Source organism: Benincasa hispida, chromosome 5 (assembly GCF_009727055.1).
Source record: "Benincasa hispida cultivar B227 chromosome 5, ASM972705v1, whole genome shotgun sequence".
NCBI lineage: Eukaryota > Viridiplantae > Streptophyta > Magnoliopsida > Cucurbitales > Cucurbitaceae > Benincasa > Benincasa hispida.
In genome coordinates, this window is record NC_052353.1 from 27,848,042 (window position 1) to 27,868,565 (window position 20,524).

The 20,524-nt window shown below is 33.8% G+C and overlaps 1 pseudogene; it reads left to right on the forward strand.

Moving 5' to 3' along the window:
• Window positions 1–412: 412 nt before the first annotated feature.
• Window positions 413–8,847, forward strand: LOC120077276 (annotated as a pseudogene).
• The last annotated feature ends 11,677 nt before the right edge of the window (window positions 8,848–20,524 follow it).

Here is a 20,524-nt window from a genome sequence, read left to right on the forward strand (position 1 = left end):
CAAATCTGTAATTTGAAATTGGGTCACTAGCCAATTTTTAACTTCATTCAGTAGACCTACATCATTCCTGATGAGTAGGGTATTGTCTACATATAACACTAGAAAAACTACTGAATTGTTGATGATCCTTTTGTATACACAAGGCTCATCAATATTTTGATTAAAGGCATAAGATTTGATGGTCGTATCACACCTCATGTTCCAAGATCGAGAAGCTTGCTTTAGTCTATAAATGGATCAATTAAGCTTGTAAACCTTTTGCTCTTGACCTTGGGTTATGAATCCTTCGGGCTGATCCATATAAATGATTTCCTCAAGATTTCCATTCAAAAAGGCAATCTTGATATCCATCTACCAAATCTCATAGTCATAATATGAGGCAATGGACAAGAGGGTCCGGATAGTCTTTAACATGGCAACAGGTAAGAAAGTCTCCTCATAATCGACTCCCTCAACTTGTGTATAACCCTTTGCCACTAGTTTAGCCTTTAAGGTTAACACCTTCCCATCAGCACCTCGTTTTCGCTTGTAGATCCATTTTCAACCTATAGGTTTAACTCCATTAGGTAGATCTATAAAGTCTCAAACCAAATTGAAGTACATCAACTCTATTTCGAGATCCACTCATCTTTGTTAACATCTTTCATTGCCTTCTTGTAAGACAATGGATCCTCAACATCTCCATCAGCTATCATAGCTAGGATTTTTGTTAAACCCATGTAATGGGTAGGTGGGTTCACAACCCTCTTACTATGTCGAGGTTCTCTCAACACTTGAGGTGGATTTGTCTTACTAGATGATCCGACTTCACCAACTCTTGTTGAGGTGTTGGGTTCTTCAACAACTCTTGTTGAAGGTTTAGTAGTTTCTTTGGAAAGTTCATTCAACACAACTGCGAGACTTGTGCTCCCTTATGTGGTCTTCTTCAAGAAAAGTAGCATTGGTCGATACAAATAATTTGTTTTCTTTAGGGTCGAAGAAGAAATCACCTCTCGTTCCTTGGGGCAGCCTACAAATAGGCACAATGTTGAACGAGATTCCAGTTTCATAGGATTTGCCTCATGCATATATGCTGGGCAACCCCAGATTCTGAAATGACGTAAAATAGCTTTACAACCATTCCATAACTCCAAAGGTATTCTGATAACATTCTTGGTTAGAACACAGTTCAAAATGTACGTTTCAGTCTTTACTACATAACCCCAAAACGAGTCAGGTAAGGAAGCATAACTCATTATAGATCGAACCATGTCTAATAGGGTTCGATTTTTACTTTTTGATACACCATTTGCTGAGGTGTACTAGGTGCTTGGTGTTGGGATACAATTCCATATTCTATCAAATTGTTTTGGAATGTCAAATCCATAAACTCTCCACCTCGATTAGATCGAAGTATCTTAATTGTTCTATTTAATGCATTTTCAACTTTAGCCTTGAATTCTTTGAACTTTTCAAGAGATTCAGACTTGTGACATACCCATATCTTAAATAATCATCAGTAAAGGTGATGAAATATTCAAAACCTTCCCTTGTTTTGACATTCATTGGACCACACAGGTCTGAATGTACCATCTCTAGAGGTTTTTTGGCCTTGTGAACTTTTCCAGTAAAGGGTCTTTTAGTCATTTTTGCCTTCAAGGCATGACTCACACACAGGAAAAGAATTTTCTTCTAACTTGCTTAGAAGTCCATTATTCACCAACTTCTCAATCCTATTGAGATTTATGTGTCCTAATCCTAAGTGCCAAAGTTGGTTATTTTCTTTAGGAGAAATTTTAAACCTTTTATGTTAAATTACCGCAGTTTTAAACATTTCATTGTTATGGAGTGTCTTGGTTGCTAACGGTCTTAGCATGTAAAGGTTTTTTTTCCAGTTTAGTAGATATCAACGCTATTTGTTGAAATAAACACTTTATTTACATGGAAGTTGATACAATAAGATTGTTTAAGTAAACACTTTAAAGAAATTAGGTTCCTTTTTAAACCAGGAACTACATATACATTTTCTAGTAAAATGAATTTATTCCTTAAAGTTAACTAAAGACCTCCCACTGCCACAACCGAGATGACGTGCCCAGTTCTAAGTCACATAATCATCTCACCAGCATTAAATTGCCGCGAGGAATTAACTCCTTGAAATGAAGAACAAATGTGGTTAGTGGCATCAGAATCTATAATCCAGGCCGAACCATCATTCTCCAGTAAACATGTTTCCAAAATAAGCAAAGCACATTACCTTTCTTGGCCTTTTTCTTTTCTGCCAAGTACTTGGGATAGTTTCTCTTTCAATGTCCCTCCTGGTTGCAATGGAAATAGATTCCCTTTGCAACCTTGGCTTTCTTATCCTTTTGGGAAGCAACTGGTGGGTTAGCTTTCCCTTTTCCACCTTTCTTCTTCATCCACTTTTTGTGCCGGAGGAAGAAGGTACAAACTTTGTCCCAGAGGTTGAACCTCTATGGAACTTCTTAGAAGATGAAGCAACATTTGCCTCATCCTTCTGTTCCTTGCTTTTCATTAAGGACTGGAAGGTCTGTAGTTCATTGAGCAAGATGGTTAGGTTGTAGTCAATCTTGTTCAAAACAACATTACTATGGAAGTGTAGGAAACTTTCAGGTAAAGATTCCAAAATGAAGCTATCCTGGCCATATAGATATATTTATTACATAGTTAATCTTTTATTAAGGTAAACTTTCAGGTAAACTTTCAGATAAAGATTCCAAAACTTTCAGGTAAACAACATTAAATGGTTAGGTTGTAGTCAATCTCTTATAGATATATTTATTACATAGTTAATCTTTTATTAAGAATCAAATTAATCCTATTAAATCAATTAAAAGATTAAACTTAGATTTCTAATCTCATTAGAAACGTGATCTAAGGTCTATATGAATCATGTTTTAAAACAATTTTAAAAGATGATTTTTAATCTAAGATTTGCATGCAACTCTTAATTATTGATTTTAATTTATAATTTCATTTCGTTATAACAGTTATAAACAAATGAAATAAATTAAAACCATACATTGCATGCTTTGACATTCTTTAGTAAATTATAACAATTATAAAGTATCTAAGGTAATGTCATGCTTCATGCAACCTCAATTCATTACTAATATACACAACCATTATATATGCTAAAGTAATGAAAATATTAATAACATACTATAAATATACATTCATAGTATATATTATAACTCTTATAATATAAATGATGCATATATATGTTATTAATGTATGCATGTATATATTATAACATTTATACTATATGATGCATGAACATTCTATATCAAATAAATCATGTATTTACATATCTTATAACACTTATAATGTAAATGATGCATGAAATTAAATGCATAGTCTATGGTGGGTTTTAAATCTATATGACATATAATATGACATATAAATATAAGAATAAAAAATACATCACATGTATATTATAATAGCAGTTGATGGACCGGGATTGGACATTTAAATTAAACTTAGAAAACTATTACAAAAAAAAAAGTCATCTGGTTTGAAACAAGTGAACCGGGCCTTGAACAGCTCAAGCTGGACAAGGAATCGATCCAGATAAACCCAAATCGCTCGAACCGAAGAACCCACAAGCTGAATCGAACTGGTAGACGACGAACCACGCGAACCAGAGTTGAACCACTTGAAACTTCCATCTCGAAGCATTGCAACGCTGTGCCTCAGCGTTGCGACGCTACGAAAATTTCCTTCTGTCCGTTGCATCGTAGCATCACAACACTAGGGCACAATGTTGCAATGCTACAGTACATACGCCTCTGTATTGTTTTGAACTCCTTCGAAATTCCATTGTTTTTCTGCCTCGTTTTCTCTAGAATCTGACCATGAAGCATCACGAACGACTCAAGGACTTTGAATATAGACTCTATATCTTAATTATGCCTCAAAACACGGGCCTTTACAGATCAAAATTCATAAAAGAAAACCACAAATCTAATTTCCAATCCCGAAAAAATCCATCAAAGTAATACGACATTCAACAACAATTAATCACATGAAAAAAAAAATACACAGAATAGAAACTAAAACCCACCAAAACTGTAAAAAAAATTCATAAAAATTAGGAATTTGGGATATAAACCTGTCAGCTCTGATACCTATTGAAGGAACCTTTGTGAGGGGATCTTTGAGTGGAAGTGAATCTTCCCAAAACCCAATTTTTATAGAATTACAATTTTATAGAGGAAGAAAGAATTATGCATTTACATATAAAATACAACATACTAATTACATCAAACAACAAATAGGGTTTAGAAAACCCTTACCTTTGAAGATACTCTTCAAACGAAATCCCAAAAACCGAAAAGGACACGACCACAAGATGACATCAGTATTCTCTTATGAGAATCCAGGAGTGTGTGGTGCATTGGTGATTTTGGATTGAGATAGAGGGATTGATTGAGAGAAGAGAGGAGAAAACAATGGGGGTTGATTTCTTATAAAAAAACATAGGGAGCTCTATAGTTAGTTTTTTCAGGAAGAAGATGAAGTTATTTTGAAACTAATTCCCATTCATGTTAAAAAGGAGAGAAAAGAGGGGAGGGAGTTACAACTCCCTCTCATTATTTAATTTAAAAAATTAATTAAATTAATTAAATAAAATTAATTAATTAATTTAATATATATTAATATGATAACTACCTTATCATATAATATATATTAAACTATACATTATATCAAATATAACATATAACCTATAGTTTTAATATTGTATCATATACAATAAAACCTATATTTTTTTTTCTCTCACTAATGGCTTTTAATATAATTCACATTTATATTTATTTCCTCTAAAAAATACTTTATATATAATGTATCAAATACATTATAGTAATTATATCACATATAATTATAATTAAATTAATTATATCATATATAATTAGTTCCCTCAATTAATTTGAACAATTCAAATTAATCAAAAAACCGATTCTCATTAATTCTTGTTGCGCTACCGAAGGAACCTTATGAACCTGTAGCTTGAAGCTTCAACGGTACATGAATAATCAATTAAACTATTTAATTAGATTATTCACCATCCGTTAACTGTCAAACACTCCACTAAAGATTGATAGCTGCACTCTTTGCACTACAAATATATTTTTGTGTCCATTGGATATAACCAATCAATAGTATAGTCACCCTTCACAAATTGCTTGTAAGTACAGCTGAGTCAAAATTACCGTTTTGCCCCTGTAGTTACATTTAACTCTTTAAGTACCACTGATCCCTCTAATGAACAATAAATCATAGTCCAACTATGATTATACCCCTCTCAAGCATGGAGAGGGCATGACCCACATTATTCAAGCCCTAGAATCAACCCTTAAAGGCGCAATTTATCTACTTGCCCCGACATTGAGGAAGGAGTGAATTTCTTCTTTTGTAGCTGTGTTCCAAGCTCCCCAATCAAACGAATCCCCAAAATTATAGGCTTGTTGAGGTAGTGATATGGCCACTCTCACCCATATAAATAAAAGGACTGCCTTCATAGGCAGGAGTTTACAACTCACTCAGGATTTAGGTCATGTTACCTATGGTCATCGTGGTGAAATGTAAGTCTCTATTATGAACGACGTTATATAATAAGACTAAATATTTCATGGTCCGGTCTTATACAAACTCCTTTGTATAGAATATCCCTAATCACATGTCTCCACATAAATGATCAGGATTAGATCATTTGTAGTACTTTACAACAATTGTACATCTACAAAGCAGGTCATACTCGTAGTGTCATCAGGATAAGGTATCAAGCCTTATCCATCTACTACAGATCATTTAGGTTATCACTTAAACTAATCCACTCATATGTCTCTACATACATGTTTAAGCTACAAGATAACCGTGGATGTCAGTTTATTGTTTTGTGGTTAATGCAACTAATTTTGAAATAAAACATTACATATTTTAATTCATAAATAAAATGTTTGTACATTACCATTACAAACTATGGGACCCTACGAGATTTAGGGCATCAACCCCAACATCTTTATATGTGACCTCGATGATGACGTCATTAGCCAAACATAGCATGATCGTCGAATGAGCCTTCTCCTTAAGAGTTTATCATTCTTCATCATCCATGACAACCTTCTTTAACTTACTAGTTAGTGGCACCCACAGTTCCTGTTGCTTTAGTAGGGGTCACATCTTGATCTACCATAAATTAAAATTGTTTCTCCTTGTGTATTTGTCAAATTTTATGTTCATGCCAGACATCTTCAATTGTCGAACAAATATGGAATTTTGAAAAAATCCTAACGAGGCTTTGATACTAGTTTGTTACGAAATTGGCAATTAAAGAATATAAAAGAACATAAAAGAATCGACATACGAGTATATTTTAGAGAGAACGTTAGTTACGATGTGTTCATTAACGATGTGTTAGTTATGTTCATGAGGAATAGAGAATAATATTATTAGAGAGAATGTTTTATGAATACACAAATGGCGCCTCTAGGGTTAGAGAGTTTATATAATGCACTACTCTAAACCCTAAGGTTATATCGTAAATAAATAAATATGTTAAATACGAATTATGATAAAGGTTTCGGGGGCGTTGCCCCTAAAGCCCCTCTAGGGCACGCTGCCCCTGGACCTCAGATTGGTTGTTTGAAGTGCCAATAAACAAATTCAAGGCATTCCAACACAATTTTGAAAAATCAAAAATAATTTTTTTAATAAAATTTTATCTAAATTTAGAAAAAAAAAAAGAATGTTTGGACTGATAATTTATGACTGATTGAACTGCATGATTTATTGGCATTCATTGATTAGGTTGGACTGCTTGACCATGTTGAATGTACTGTTGACTGAGGATATACTGGAAATTTTACTCCTAAGATAGACGATTGTAAAATATAACAGAGAAGTTATGTGAAGACTGATGCATTTAAGTTATAGGGTTCTTGTTAGTTTTTCTAATCTGACATCTTAATTTATGGCTTCTTTGTAATGATCCTTCTATAACCATTTTAATACTTAATTGTCACTTAATAATCAATAAATATAAATTAGACGTACTTTTAATATTCCATTACCGCTATTTACATTCTTGTTGTTTTACCCTTTTTGCCATTTAATTTCATTGCTAACACAAATAAAACCCCGTCGGTTACTTTGAGAAATTTGACTCAAAATTAAAGGAAAACACGAGCGCTCCATGTGGATCGATCTGACCAACTATAACTACGATATTAGCTCAAGTCCCGAGCATATAAATATTTTTTGAAGGGAATTCGACACTCCTTCGTGGTTCAATCATAAATATTTCCAATTTTTATAATACTTGTTATACTCTTGCAATTGCCCCTCCTTTTAATTATAAATTCTAAAAACGTTTTCAAAGTCGAGTTTTAATGAAGAAAAAAAAGAGGTTATTTATTTATTTTTTTTAAATTACAATTGTTTCCTCACAATTTTTTTCTATGATTTCCACCTTTCTTTTATAAAAATATTGAAATTTCTAGACAAATTTTAAAAACAATTTTTTTTGAAGTTTATAAAATTTTATTTGAATTTAGAAAACAAAGACAGAAAGTAGAAAAATAAAAACCGAAAACAGAAAATACACCCCAAAAAAAAAGGTTGGTAGCAAGAAGGATTAAAGGATGAAATTTAGTTTGAAATGTGATGCGTTTGATGAAGTTGAGGTATGATATTATTTGGCAGACATGAATATGGATAAGAAAGAAATTAAGTATTATATTATACAAATTAAATTACAACGTGGGCAGCTATTATGAATTTATGGTTTATATATATGTCAATTAAATTCCATGGTCAACTTAGAAAATGACAAATTAAGCATTTTAAATATTTATTTGGGTTATATTGTAAATAAACTAAACTGGCAGCCCCATAGAAATTGGCTTAGCCAAACTCATGAATTTTTGCTATTTTTCCAACAAGTATAAGTAGGGAGGCAACACGTGATTTTCAACATAAACTCCAACAATATTGATTATTAGCAATAGAAGAAACATCTTGAAATTAATTAAATGGCATTCATCTAAGCAACCCTCTTCACATTTGCTTTGCTATTGTCCTCGAGTAAGATTTACATAATAGTACCTTTTTGTGTGTGTTTTAATGTTTTTCTCTTTACGTCTTGTATTTGATAATTGACAATTTTGTTAAACAGGTTATGCTGCTAAAATTGTGATTAAAAATAATTGTAGACATACGATATGGCCCGCAACATTAACTAGTGGTAGCGGACAAAGCCAATTATCTGCCACTGGATTTGGATTAGCTTCTGAAGAGAACGAGATTATAAATGTTCCTACACCATGGACTGGTAGAATTTGGGCTCGAACAGGTTGCACCATAGATGACTCTTCGAGGTTTTCTTGTGAACTGGAGATTGTGCCACTGGCTCTGTATTTTGCAATGGCGCTGGAGGAATTCCACCAGCTACGTTAGCGAATTCACATTAGCTCAAAATGGAGGCACAGATTTCTACGATATCAGCCTTGTTGACGGCTTCAACTTACCTGCTTCCATAACTCCAAATGGTGAAATAGGGCAATGTGTATCACCCAAATGTTCTTCAGATGTGAAATAGGTGTGCCCATCAGATTTGATTGTCCAAGGGAAAAATGGGTTTTGGCTGTAAGAGTTCATGTCTCGCATATAACCGACCAGAGGATTGTTGCACGGCTGAATTTAACTGACCCAAAAATATGTCAACCTGGCATCTCTGCTAAGATCTTCGAGGAAGAATGCCCCCAGGCTTACAGCTATGCTTATGACGACGAAAACAGCACTTTCACATGCAGTAGTACAACCAGCTATGATGTTACCTTTTGCCCATGACCACGTACCCACACACCACAACAACCATATATATTTCTAAAATCATTTTTATCATCATTTCGATAAAATAATCAGCGAATTCATGAATATTGTTCAAACCTAGCTAATGAATAAAATGCATCTTATTAATGATGTTACATGAAATTAATTATGTATATTTTTCCTCCTATACATTCTATGTCCCACTCCTTGCTTCTTTACATAACTTCTCCTCTTCTTCCAAACCCACAACATGCATACACTAATATATTCTACTATGTTTCTAATAATAATCTTTTTCTTAATAAAATATAATAATCTCATTCGTCCTTTAAGTTTATTAATGTTACAAGATCCTGTTATGTAACTATTTATTATTATTATTTTTTATTTTTTAAAATTAAGTCTATTTTAAGATATTTGGAAGTGGAAGTAGTGTGTATAGGCTTAATTTTCAAAAACAAAAAAAACCAAAAACTAAGTTCTCATTTGGTAACCATTTCATTTTTCCTTTTTGGTTTTTCAAAATAAAGCCTATTTCCTCCTCATTTCTTAGACTACAAGAAAAATCACCTTTCTTGACGTTTGAATTTTAAATACTTGACGTTTTTATAAAAAAAAATGTCAACAAATAGGTGATTTTAAAGAAAAAATGTGAAGAATTGATTTTAAAAGCGAGGGTTGTGCATTTTTCCTGGAAAATTCAGTACTTGATGTTTTAAAAATGTCAAGTTCAATTAATGGTTTCTTGACATTTTAAAAAATCAAGAATACAGGGTAGCGTTGCAACACTCAAAAGTAACGTTGCAACGCTATGTAGATTGATGGAAAAATGGAAAACGTGCACGCCTCATGCACGTAGAGTTTCAATGCTCTCAATAGTGTTGCAACGCTATGGGTTTTCGTTCCGAGAACTTAATTTCCGTTCTCCCTCTCAAACGAACCTGATCGACCACATTTCATTCTCTCACTTTGTGGCTGCCCTAGTTTCCCTCTCAAATGAAATCGACCAACTCCCTCCCATGGAAGCGTTCACGCTGCCGCCGCTTTTTCCTCTCTGTTGCCCAAGCTTTTGTTTCATCTCTAGCTTTCTTGCCACCATAGCTTCGCTTCAACTTCATATCCATGGTTTCGTTTTCTTGTGCGAAGCGTTCAACCTAATCTTTGGTTTTTTGTATTTCAGAGATTCATTTAGTATTTTAGGGCTTGGAGGTTCGTACTTCAGAAACTCAACCTTCATTTTTTTGTATTTTAGAGGTCTGTTAGTATTAAATTTATCCAGAAGGTAGTTTTGCAAAATATCATTGTTGATCTTCCCTTCCTCCATATGGATAATTGAGTCATATGGGGAATGCCATGCAGGTAAACAAATTAAAGTTTCTCATAAATAGATATCCCATACTAAAATAATTCGTATATTGCAACTTACTAATATGCATCTTATGAAGCCCATGCAAGTTGCACGTCACGGTGGGAAACGATATGTTCTCATGTGTGTTGATGACTTTTCAAGGTACACATGTGTGCACTTCTCAAGGAAAAATTTGTTGCCTTTAAAACTTTCAAAATCCTATGCTTAATGCTTCAGAAGGAGAAAAACCTTCATATCAACCAAATCCTTAGCGATCATCAACGAGAATTTAATAATGCTTAATTTTCAAATTTTTGCAATTCAGAAGGTATTCATCATGAATTCTCTGCCCCTATAACTTTTCAGCAAAATAGTGTGGTGGAGCCATAAAATAGAACTTTACAAGAAATGGCTTGTGGAATGCTTTATACAAAAAAGTTGCTTTATTAATTTTGGGTTGAGGCCCTTAATACAACTTTTCATATTCACAAAAGGGTTGCTCTACGTCCTTGTACGTCCTGCACAAATTACGAAATTTGGTGAGGGAAGAAACCAAATATCAAATACTTTCATATATTTTGCAGTCTGTGCTACTTTTTTGTGGATAGGAGACTTAAAAGAAGTGAGATTCTAAATCTGATTAAGGCATATTTGTGTGATACTCTATGAATATCAAAGCTTATCGAGTTTACAACAATTGAACATGTAGTGTTATGGAATCTATAAATGTAGTGATTGATGATGCTGAGAATGGCTATGCTTCAGTTGTTGAGGAGGAAGAAAATGACATGATGCCAGCAATCAATACTATATTAATTGAGCGTATAATTGGAGAAATTTTCACTGTCTATCTTATCCTCAATTTTAAAGGAAATTCCCATTCTACTCTCACATATCGATTCATTTCTCCTACATCTCAATCGTGATATTTCTCCTACATCTCAGTCAGGATTGAAATTGTTCGCTTTCGTCTGAAGGGATTGAATCCTGCAGCGGAAGCGTTTTGTTAGAATGCCTTGCATCTCGCAAATCGATTTTATACTAAACAAAACCATTATACAAAATAGAATATATAAACATGAAAATTTGCATGCATTAGGGAAAATATTAGAATGACTCTTACCTTTATAGATTCCCAAGTGTCATGAATAATCCTATCCTATTTCCAACGAACGGGTCTCCAACGATCTTCATCACAAACAATTTCTTGAACAAACTTGAACACTACCACAAACTTGAACAAACAATTTCTTGAACAAACTTGAACACTACCACAAGAGTAATCTCGTTATTCTATAGGATTCCAATAAAGAGATAGATGGTATCCAATTATTGGGAGAGGGAAAGGAGAAAAGGGTTTTGGAGAATAGAGAGGATTTTCTTTATGGCTTAGGAAAAAAAATTCTGCAAAATAACACTATGGTATTGTGTATTGTGTTGTATGTGTCTTCCCAAAAGGCCATAAAGAAGTCGTTTTATAGAGAAGAGCCAAGTCCTTTTCGTAATATTTTCATTTTCTATAATTAATTAAATAACATTTATTTAATTTTAGTTTGCACAATATTTAAATACTATTTATACATTCAACCCAATTTAATGTATATATTTAATTATCATATATATCCTATGTATATGTGCAAAACCTTTCTATTAATTAATTCTTTGTAAATCTAATTCACTTGAATTAATTAATTTGAATCTTATTCAAATATTACTTTCCAATTTAATTATAGATCATATTCATAATTAATTATATATTAATCACATTAATATATAGTTTTCTCAAATTAATTTAAACAATTCAAATTATCCCTCTTAAGTATCCAATTCAAATTATCCTCTTAAGTATCCAATTCAAATTATACCTCTTAAGTATCCTCTAGTGAGCTAATGAGGGGACCTAGTGGACCTGTAGATCAAAAGCTCCAATGACCAAATTAATCAATATTTGTAAACTGTCCGTACACTCCAATAAAGACCCACAACTGCACTCTTCTCACTACAGATATAGTTCTGTGTCCATAGATATAGACCAATACTAGCAAGTTAGTCCTTCATGAGTGTTTGGGTCAAATTACCATTTTACTCTTGGGTTACCTTTGACTCCTTAAGTACCAGTGCTTCTCTAATCAACAATCTATTTATGGTCTAACCAATAAATAGAAACCCCTCTCAGGCCAATGAGAGGGTAGGGACATTTGTTCAAGTCCCGAACATACCACATAATGGAACACTCATCTAGTTACCCTTAAGGTAGGAAAGAGTGAATTTCATCTTATATTATTATGTTCACCGCTCCTTATTTGGTCTTGTCTCCAAAATGGTAGGCTTATTGGGTTGATGAACTGGACACCTCACCCATAAAATCAAAAGATAATCCTCTATGAACAGGATTTCATAATATACTCAAGATTAAGACTAAGTCATCTAGGTCATCTTATTAAAATAGAATCCTAACTAGTCAATGTTACATCTACTAGTTACTATTTTGCGATCCAGTCTTATGCAAACTCATTGCATAGGATACCCCCATTAACGTGTCACCTACACGAACGCGTTGGATCATTTTGTTTGTATAAAATACAAAGTGGGTCGTATCCATAGTGTTTCCAAGATAAGGTATTCAACCTTATCCCTATACTATAGACCCTTTAAGCTATATCTTGAACATTGACTCCTGTATGTCTCCATATACAGTTTAAGACTCATAAGACAACTTTGGATGTTAGTTTGGATTTAGGGTTATTAAGACAAAAGAGACAATAATACAAACAATAAAATTTAGTGAATTAACATTCATAATTCTTTATTGATAATAGTCAATTAATAATATTTACTATCTATGAGTTTTAGGACATAAAACCTAACATCGTCACCTTGCAAACTCAGGAGATGCAAAATACATATAAAGCTTCAAAAGGGCGATCGAGCGCATTTTTTATGGAATCGACTATGCAACCGACCAACTATTGGGGTTGATGCCCTAAATCTTATGGGTTTTGTAGTTTGTAAATTTTTTGTACACAAATTATTTATTTAATAAAATAAGATGTTATTTTATTTGACATTTAGTTTGCATTAACCCAATCCAATAAACTAGTATCGAGGGTTATTTATTGTAACTTAAATATGTATGTGGTTGACATACAGGTGGATCATGTTTATGTAATAACCTAAATGGTTTGTAGTATATGGATGTATCCTGGTGACACTAAGAATACGACCCACTTTGTAATTGTTAAAATAGTCGTAAAGTGTTACAAATGATCTGATCCTGATTGTTCATGTGAAGACATGTGAGTGGGTGTATCCTTACAAAGAGTTTGTATAAGACCAGACCATGAAATGATTAGTCTTTCTTTATAATGCCATTACTTGAAGAGGCTTACATGTCACAAGAATGATCGTAGGTGACTTAACCTTAATTCTGAGTAAGTTGCTAAGTTTTATCTATGTGGGTGATCCTTTGAACTGTATGGGTGAGAGTGACAAGATTCACCGACTCAATATGCCTACCATTTTGGGAATTTGTCCGACTAGGGAACTGAGAACACAACTACACAAGATAAAATTCACTACTTTCCGTCTTCAGGGTAAGTAGATGAACTTCTTTATGACCTGATTCTAGGTTTGGAACAATGAGGCACCTCACCCACTCACTGGCCAGAGAGGGATTTTAGTTGGACTATAACTAATTGTTCATTAGAGGACTTGGTGGTACTTAAAGACTTAAATGTAACTATAGGGATGAAATGGTAATTTGACCCAGTTGCAGTTCCAAGCAATTTGTGAAGGGTCAACTTACTATTAATTGATTGTTTCAATGGACACAAAAATATATCTATAGTGTGAAGAGTGTAGTTGCTGATCTTCAGTTGAGTGACTGACAGTGAATGAATGTTGATCAATTTAATTAAAGGGTTTAATTAATTAATCTCGTATCATTGGAGCTTCTAATATGTAGGTCCTCTTGCTAGTTCACTAAGGATAAACCAAGGAACAATTGTTTTCGGAATAATTTGAATTTTTCAAATTATTTAAGGGAATCAAAGATATTAATTATATTAATGTGATTAATATAAAGTATAATATATATTGATATATTATAGTATATAATTAATTATAAATTATTTATAATTAAAATTATATAATATATGAGAGATGAATATTTGAATGTCATCCAAATATTATTTATATAAATGAGATTTATATTAATATTATAGCTTCAAATTTAATGTAGATATGGTTCATATCAAAACTATAGATTATAAGAAAGAGGTGCATATTAATGTGATTAAAAGCATATTAGATGATTAATTAAGTTAGTTAAGTAATCATATAATATACTTTGTTATGTGATACTAATGTATATTTAATAACTCCCCATTACAAGGGAGTTATGATTCCATCACAATGAATGGGAGCCTCCCTCTTACTTCAAGTTCTGTATTGTGAATATAGATAAAGGGGATACATGTAGGAATGTATCAGCAATAGCGAAAGCACAAGGATCATCTAAGCACTCAAATTCACTAATTTTGGCAAAATATAAAGCATGCTCTTGCAGAAAATAAGTGAGTTTCAAGACATACCTCTTGTAGAATTTCTTCAAAGCTCCTTCTCTAGCTGCTATCTTCTCCAAATCTTGTTGCAGACCACCTCAAGATCTTTTCCACTATTCTCTTGATGCTCTAGATTGAGTTGTGGGACTCAAAACAAGCTTGAATCAAGGGATGAAGGAGAAATACTCACTGTAGTAATCTTATTGAAGAACTCTTTCTTCAAATCGAATTTTCTCTCAAATTCTCTATAGATTGCATACCTGATTTTCACTCCAATTTCTTCATTATATTGCAGATCAACATGAAAAAAAGAGACTTGCATGAGTTGCAGCTCATGCTTGGAGAAGACAAGACCAAGAGAATGCTTCTTGTGTAAGCAAGTGAAGAAATGGATAATGGAAAATCAATATTTTCAATTTTAGTGTTTTATTTTCTAATGTTCAAATTTTATCTCAAAAATCAAAATTTGATTTTATAAAATCTATTTTGATTTTAAAAATGAAAAATTTAATTAATTTCATAAATTAATTATTAAATAAAACTTAATTAATTTAATATCAAATATTAGATTAATTTTAACGCATATCCATCTTTATATATTTAAATCATATTTAAATATATAAATTCTCCTATTCCATTTAATTCTCAAATTAAACATGTAATTATATCTCATATAATTACTAATTCCCTTAATTCTAATTTGAACGATTAAAATTAACTTATCACGCTATTCTAGAGCTAGTCTGTACGAGCTAGTAGGGGGACCTTGTAGACCTACAGATCATGGGCTCTAACGATCCGAGATTAATTGGTTAAACTCATTAGACTAGATTAATCATCATTCGAAAACTAATGGGTCACTCCACTGAAGCCCATAGTTGCACTCCCCTCGCTGTAGATATATTATGTCCACATGATTTAACCATAATCAACAAGTTGACCCTTCATAGGTTATTTGTAATAACGGCTGGGTCAAATATCTGTTTTACCCTTGAGATTATGTCTTATTCCTCAAGTCCCTACTGATCCTCTAATGAATAACTGGTTTGTGATCCAATCACTAAACCAAACTCTCTTAGCTCAGTGAGAGGGTGGGGCCCCTTGTTCAAGACCTAGATTCAGTACTTGAAAGAATAACCTTTCTCCTATCCCTAAATCGGGTAGGCGTGAACTTCGTCTTGCACCCTATGTTCCCAACCATCTATCCGGTCTTACCCCTGAAGTGGGAGTCTTATTAAGCCAGCTTTATTGAGCCAACGCTCATCTATGCAAATCTAAGGGAAATCCCTAATAAATAGGAGTTCATAGTTAGCTCAGGATTAAGATCAAGTTACCTAGGTCATCTAGGTGAAATAGTCAGTCTTATACAGTAAACAACATTATAAAGTAAGAGTGACTTATTTCTTGGTCCTGATCTTATGCAAACTCATTGCATAGGACGCCTTTACTCCTCATGTGATAACATGTACGAATTAGAATCACATCGTATGTAGCACTTTACAACTCTTTGTAACAACTATAGAGTAGGCTGCATCCAATGATGTTACTAGAATAAGGTACCTAACCTTATTCATGTACCATAGATCATTTTGACTATTTACACGAACCTGATCGACTCTTATGTCTCCACATAAAGTTCAAGTACTCAGACAATAGTCATGGGTCTTAGTTTGTTGGATTTAGACTTTCATACAATTTATAAAATCAATAATAAATATATTGATTATAGAATATGTTTATCATTTTACAAACTGCGAGTTTTAGGACATAAAACCCAATAATACTCCCACTTGGACTAAAACTCCAGTGGATCAATATATACATATACAATGTTGAGTTTACATGGAGAGAATAAAATGTACAAATACAATAAACTAGGGCATTACAATACCCATAAATTCTCCCACTTGCTCTAGTGATACAAAACTCGTAGACCTAGTCCTCTTAGGTGATCCTTGAACACTTTAGCCGAGAGGGCCTTCGTAAATGGATCAGCTAAGTTGTCTTTGGAAGCAATCTGGATGACGATTCGTCTCCTCTATGTATAATTTCCCTGATGAGATGGTACTTTCGTTTGATGTGCTTTCGCTTTTTATGGATTCGTGGTTCCTTTGAATTTGCAACTACTCCACTATTGTCACAATAAAGAGTGACACACAGGTGCATATTAGGAAGTACTTCCAGATCTGTCAGGAACTTTCTGAGCCATACTGCTTCTTTTACTGCATCACTTGAAGCTACATACTTAGCTTTTATTGTGGAGTTTGCAATACAACTCTGCTTGATGCTTCTCTACACAACTGCTCCTTCATTTAGAGTGAATACCCGAAGTTGATTTTCTCGAGTCAATATCGGTCTGAAATTCAGAATCAGTGTATCCAGTAAGGATCAGATCCTTAGTGCCATATACGAGCATATAATCTCTCGTTCTCCGAAGATACTTGAGAATGTTTTTAACAGCAGTCCAATGGTCATGACCAGGATTGGACTGAAATCTGTTGACAATTCCTACAACATAGCATATATTGGGACGAGTACACAATATTGCATAAATCAAACTCCCAACTGCAGATGCATATGGCATTTGATTCATGTCCCCAACCTCTTGAGGTGTCTTAGGACTCTATTCCTTAGACAGGTAGATTCCATTCCTAAAAGGTAAAAATCCTTTCTTGGAATTTTGCATTTTATACCTAGACAACATCTTGTCTATATAAGATGCTTGAGATAAAGCCAATGTTCTGTTCTTGCGATTCCAAACTATTTGGATTCTTTCATTTGGAATTGCAAAGCTAGCCACTTCTTAATGTCGGCTAGATATTTTACCTCATTCCCAATGAGTAGAATATCATCAACATACAACACCAGAAAAGCGACAGCTTTGTTGAAGATTTTCTTGTATACACAGGGTTCGTCAACATTTTGTTTAAAGCCAAAAGAATTGATTGCAACGTCAAATCTCATATTTCAAGATCTAGAAGCTTCTTTTAAGCTTGCAAACCTTTTACTCTTGACCCTGCTGTATAAACTCTTTTGGTTGAGACATATAAATACTTTCTTCAAGATAGCCATTCAGAAAAGCTATCTTGACATCCATTTGCCATATTTCATAATCATAAAATGTGGCTATGGGCATGAGTATTCTAATAGACTTTATCATGGCAACTGGAGAGATGGTTTCTTCAAAATCTAACCCCTCTCTTTTGGTAAACCCTTTTGCCACTAGTTTAGCTTTGTAGGTCTGTGCCCTACTAGTTTGGTCTCGTTTTCTCTTGTAGAACTATTTGCAACCTAGGTTTTACCCCTTCAGGTTGATCTACAAGACCCCAGACAGAATTGAATTACATAGATTCCATTTCGAGGTCCTTGACTTTAATCCATTGGTCTTTGTCCACATCGTTCATTGCTTGATTAAAAGACAATGGATCCTCTAAACTATCATCTGGTATGATGACTTGAGTTTCAGTTAAACCCATGTATCGGTCAAGCTGTTACACAACCCTCCCACTACAATGAGGCATTCCCAACTCTTGAGAAGGATGTGGAGTATCAGTTTCATCAACAATTCTTGTTGATGGACCTGCTTTATCAACAACTTTTGTTGATACATTTATCGTTTCTCTGGTTATTTCTTCTATTAATAGCTTACTGCGAGGTTGATGATTCTTTATATAATCTTCCTCTAGAAAGATTGCATTTGTCGACACAAAAACCTTATCTTCCTGAGGATCATAAAATAAACCACCTTTTGTTTCTTTTGAGTAGTCTACAAATAGGCATACTTTTGTACGGTATTCCAGCTTTTTAGGATTTTACACCAATACATGTGCTGGACAACCCCAAATCCTGAAGTGATGTAAATTCCCTTTGCTTCCCATCCAGAGCTCGTAAGGTGTTTTAGAAATGCTTTTCGAGGGAACCTTGTTCAAAATAGACACCGCAGTCCCAAATGCGTGTCCCCAAAAAGAATTTGGTAACTGAGCATAACTCATCATGGAATGAACCATGTCCAACAAGGTTCCGTTTCTCCTTTCTACCACATCGTTTTGCTAATGTGTGCCATGGGCTATGAGTTAAGATTTAATTCCATGTTCTATAAAAAACTTATGGAATTCTGTGTACATATACTCACCACCTCGATCCGATCAAAGCGTTTTAATCTTTTTACCTAATTGGTTCTCAACCTCAGCCTTATACTCTTTGAACTTTTCAAAAGTTTCAGACTTTTGACGCATTAGGTAAACATGCCTATACCTGGAATAATCATCTATAAAACTGATGAAATATTCATACCTTCCTCTTGCTCTAACATTTAGAGGCCCACAAAGATCTGAGTGAATCAGCTCTAGGGGTTCTTTGGCTCTAAGACATTTTCCAGAAAAAGATCTTTTTGTCATTTTACCCTCGAGGCAAGACTCACAAGGTGGTAATGAACTCTCTTCCAACTTATTTAGATGATCATTCTTAACCAATCTCTCAATCCTGTTGAGATTTATGTGACCCAGTCTCAAGTGCCAAAGATAGACATTTGGAGAAATCTTCCTCTTCTTATGAGTCCCAATAGTTTTAAACATCTCTATATTCAAAACAGCTTTGACCTCAGTTGGTTTTAACACATACAAGTATTGTCTCTTGAAGAATGGTTCTTCAAAGGTATTGTCTCTTTATCCTTTATATTTATTTCAAGAAACATGTTGTAATTTAACTTAAGTGCATAATATGTTTAGCATGACTGTAAATGTATGAGTTCTTTCACAGTGGAGTTTGGACGATCCGCTTTCGCTCATAGGTCCTCTCTAAATAGATGTAATTTAAACGAGTATGTAGCGACATAAAGGTGGATCTTGTTTAAATAATAACCTAATTGGTCTGTAGTAGATGCATAAGGTTGGATACCTTAGCCTGGTGACACTATGGATACGACTTACATTGTAGATGTTACAAGTGTTGTAAAGGACTACAAATGATCTGATCTGATCTTTATCATTCATGTAGAGACATGTGAGTGGGGGTATCTTATACAAAGAGTTTGTATAAGACCGAACCACAAAATGATTAGTGTCATTATAACACCTTTAATAGTAGAGACTTACATTTCACCAGGAGGACCATAGGTGACATGACCTGAATCCTGACTGAGTTATGAACTCTTGCTCATGAAGGCGGTCCTTTAATATGTATGGGTGAGAGTGGCCAGATTTCCAATTCAAAAAGCCTACCATTTTGGGGATTCATCTGATTGGGTAGCTGGGAACATAGTTATACAAGACAGAATTCACTCCTTCCTTGATGTCGTGGTAAGTAGATAAATTGCTCATTTAAGGACTGATTTTGGGGCTTGAACAATGTGGTCACACCCTCTCTTAGCCCGAGAGGGACTTGGTCATAGTTGCACTATCACTTATTGTTCACTAGAGGAATAAGTTGTGCTTAAGGAGTTAGATGTAACTACAGGGACAAAACGATAATTTTGGCCCAGCTGTACTTACGAGCAATTTGTGAAAGGTCATCGCATTGTTGATTGGTTATATCCAATGGACATAAAAATATATTTGTAGCGTGAAAAGTGCAGCTACCAGTCTTTAGTAGAGTGATGAAATGCATCCAAAAAGTGTGTTTTCTGGGCTTAGAATTTAGTTAGTTTTATGCTTAATTCGAGATCTTTGATGCTTTTATTATTTGATTGTAGAAAATCGAGCAATTGGATGAGAACAAGCAATTTCAGAAGATTAATGACCAAAATACCCTCAAGAAGGTCAAAGGTTTGACTTAGGGCATTGATCAA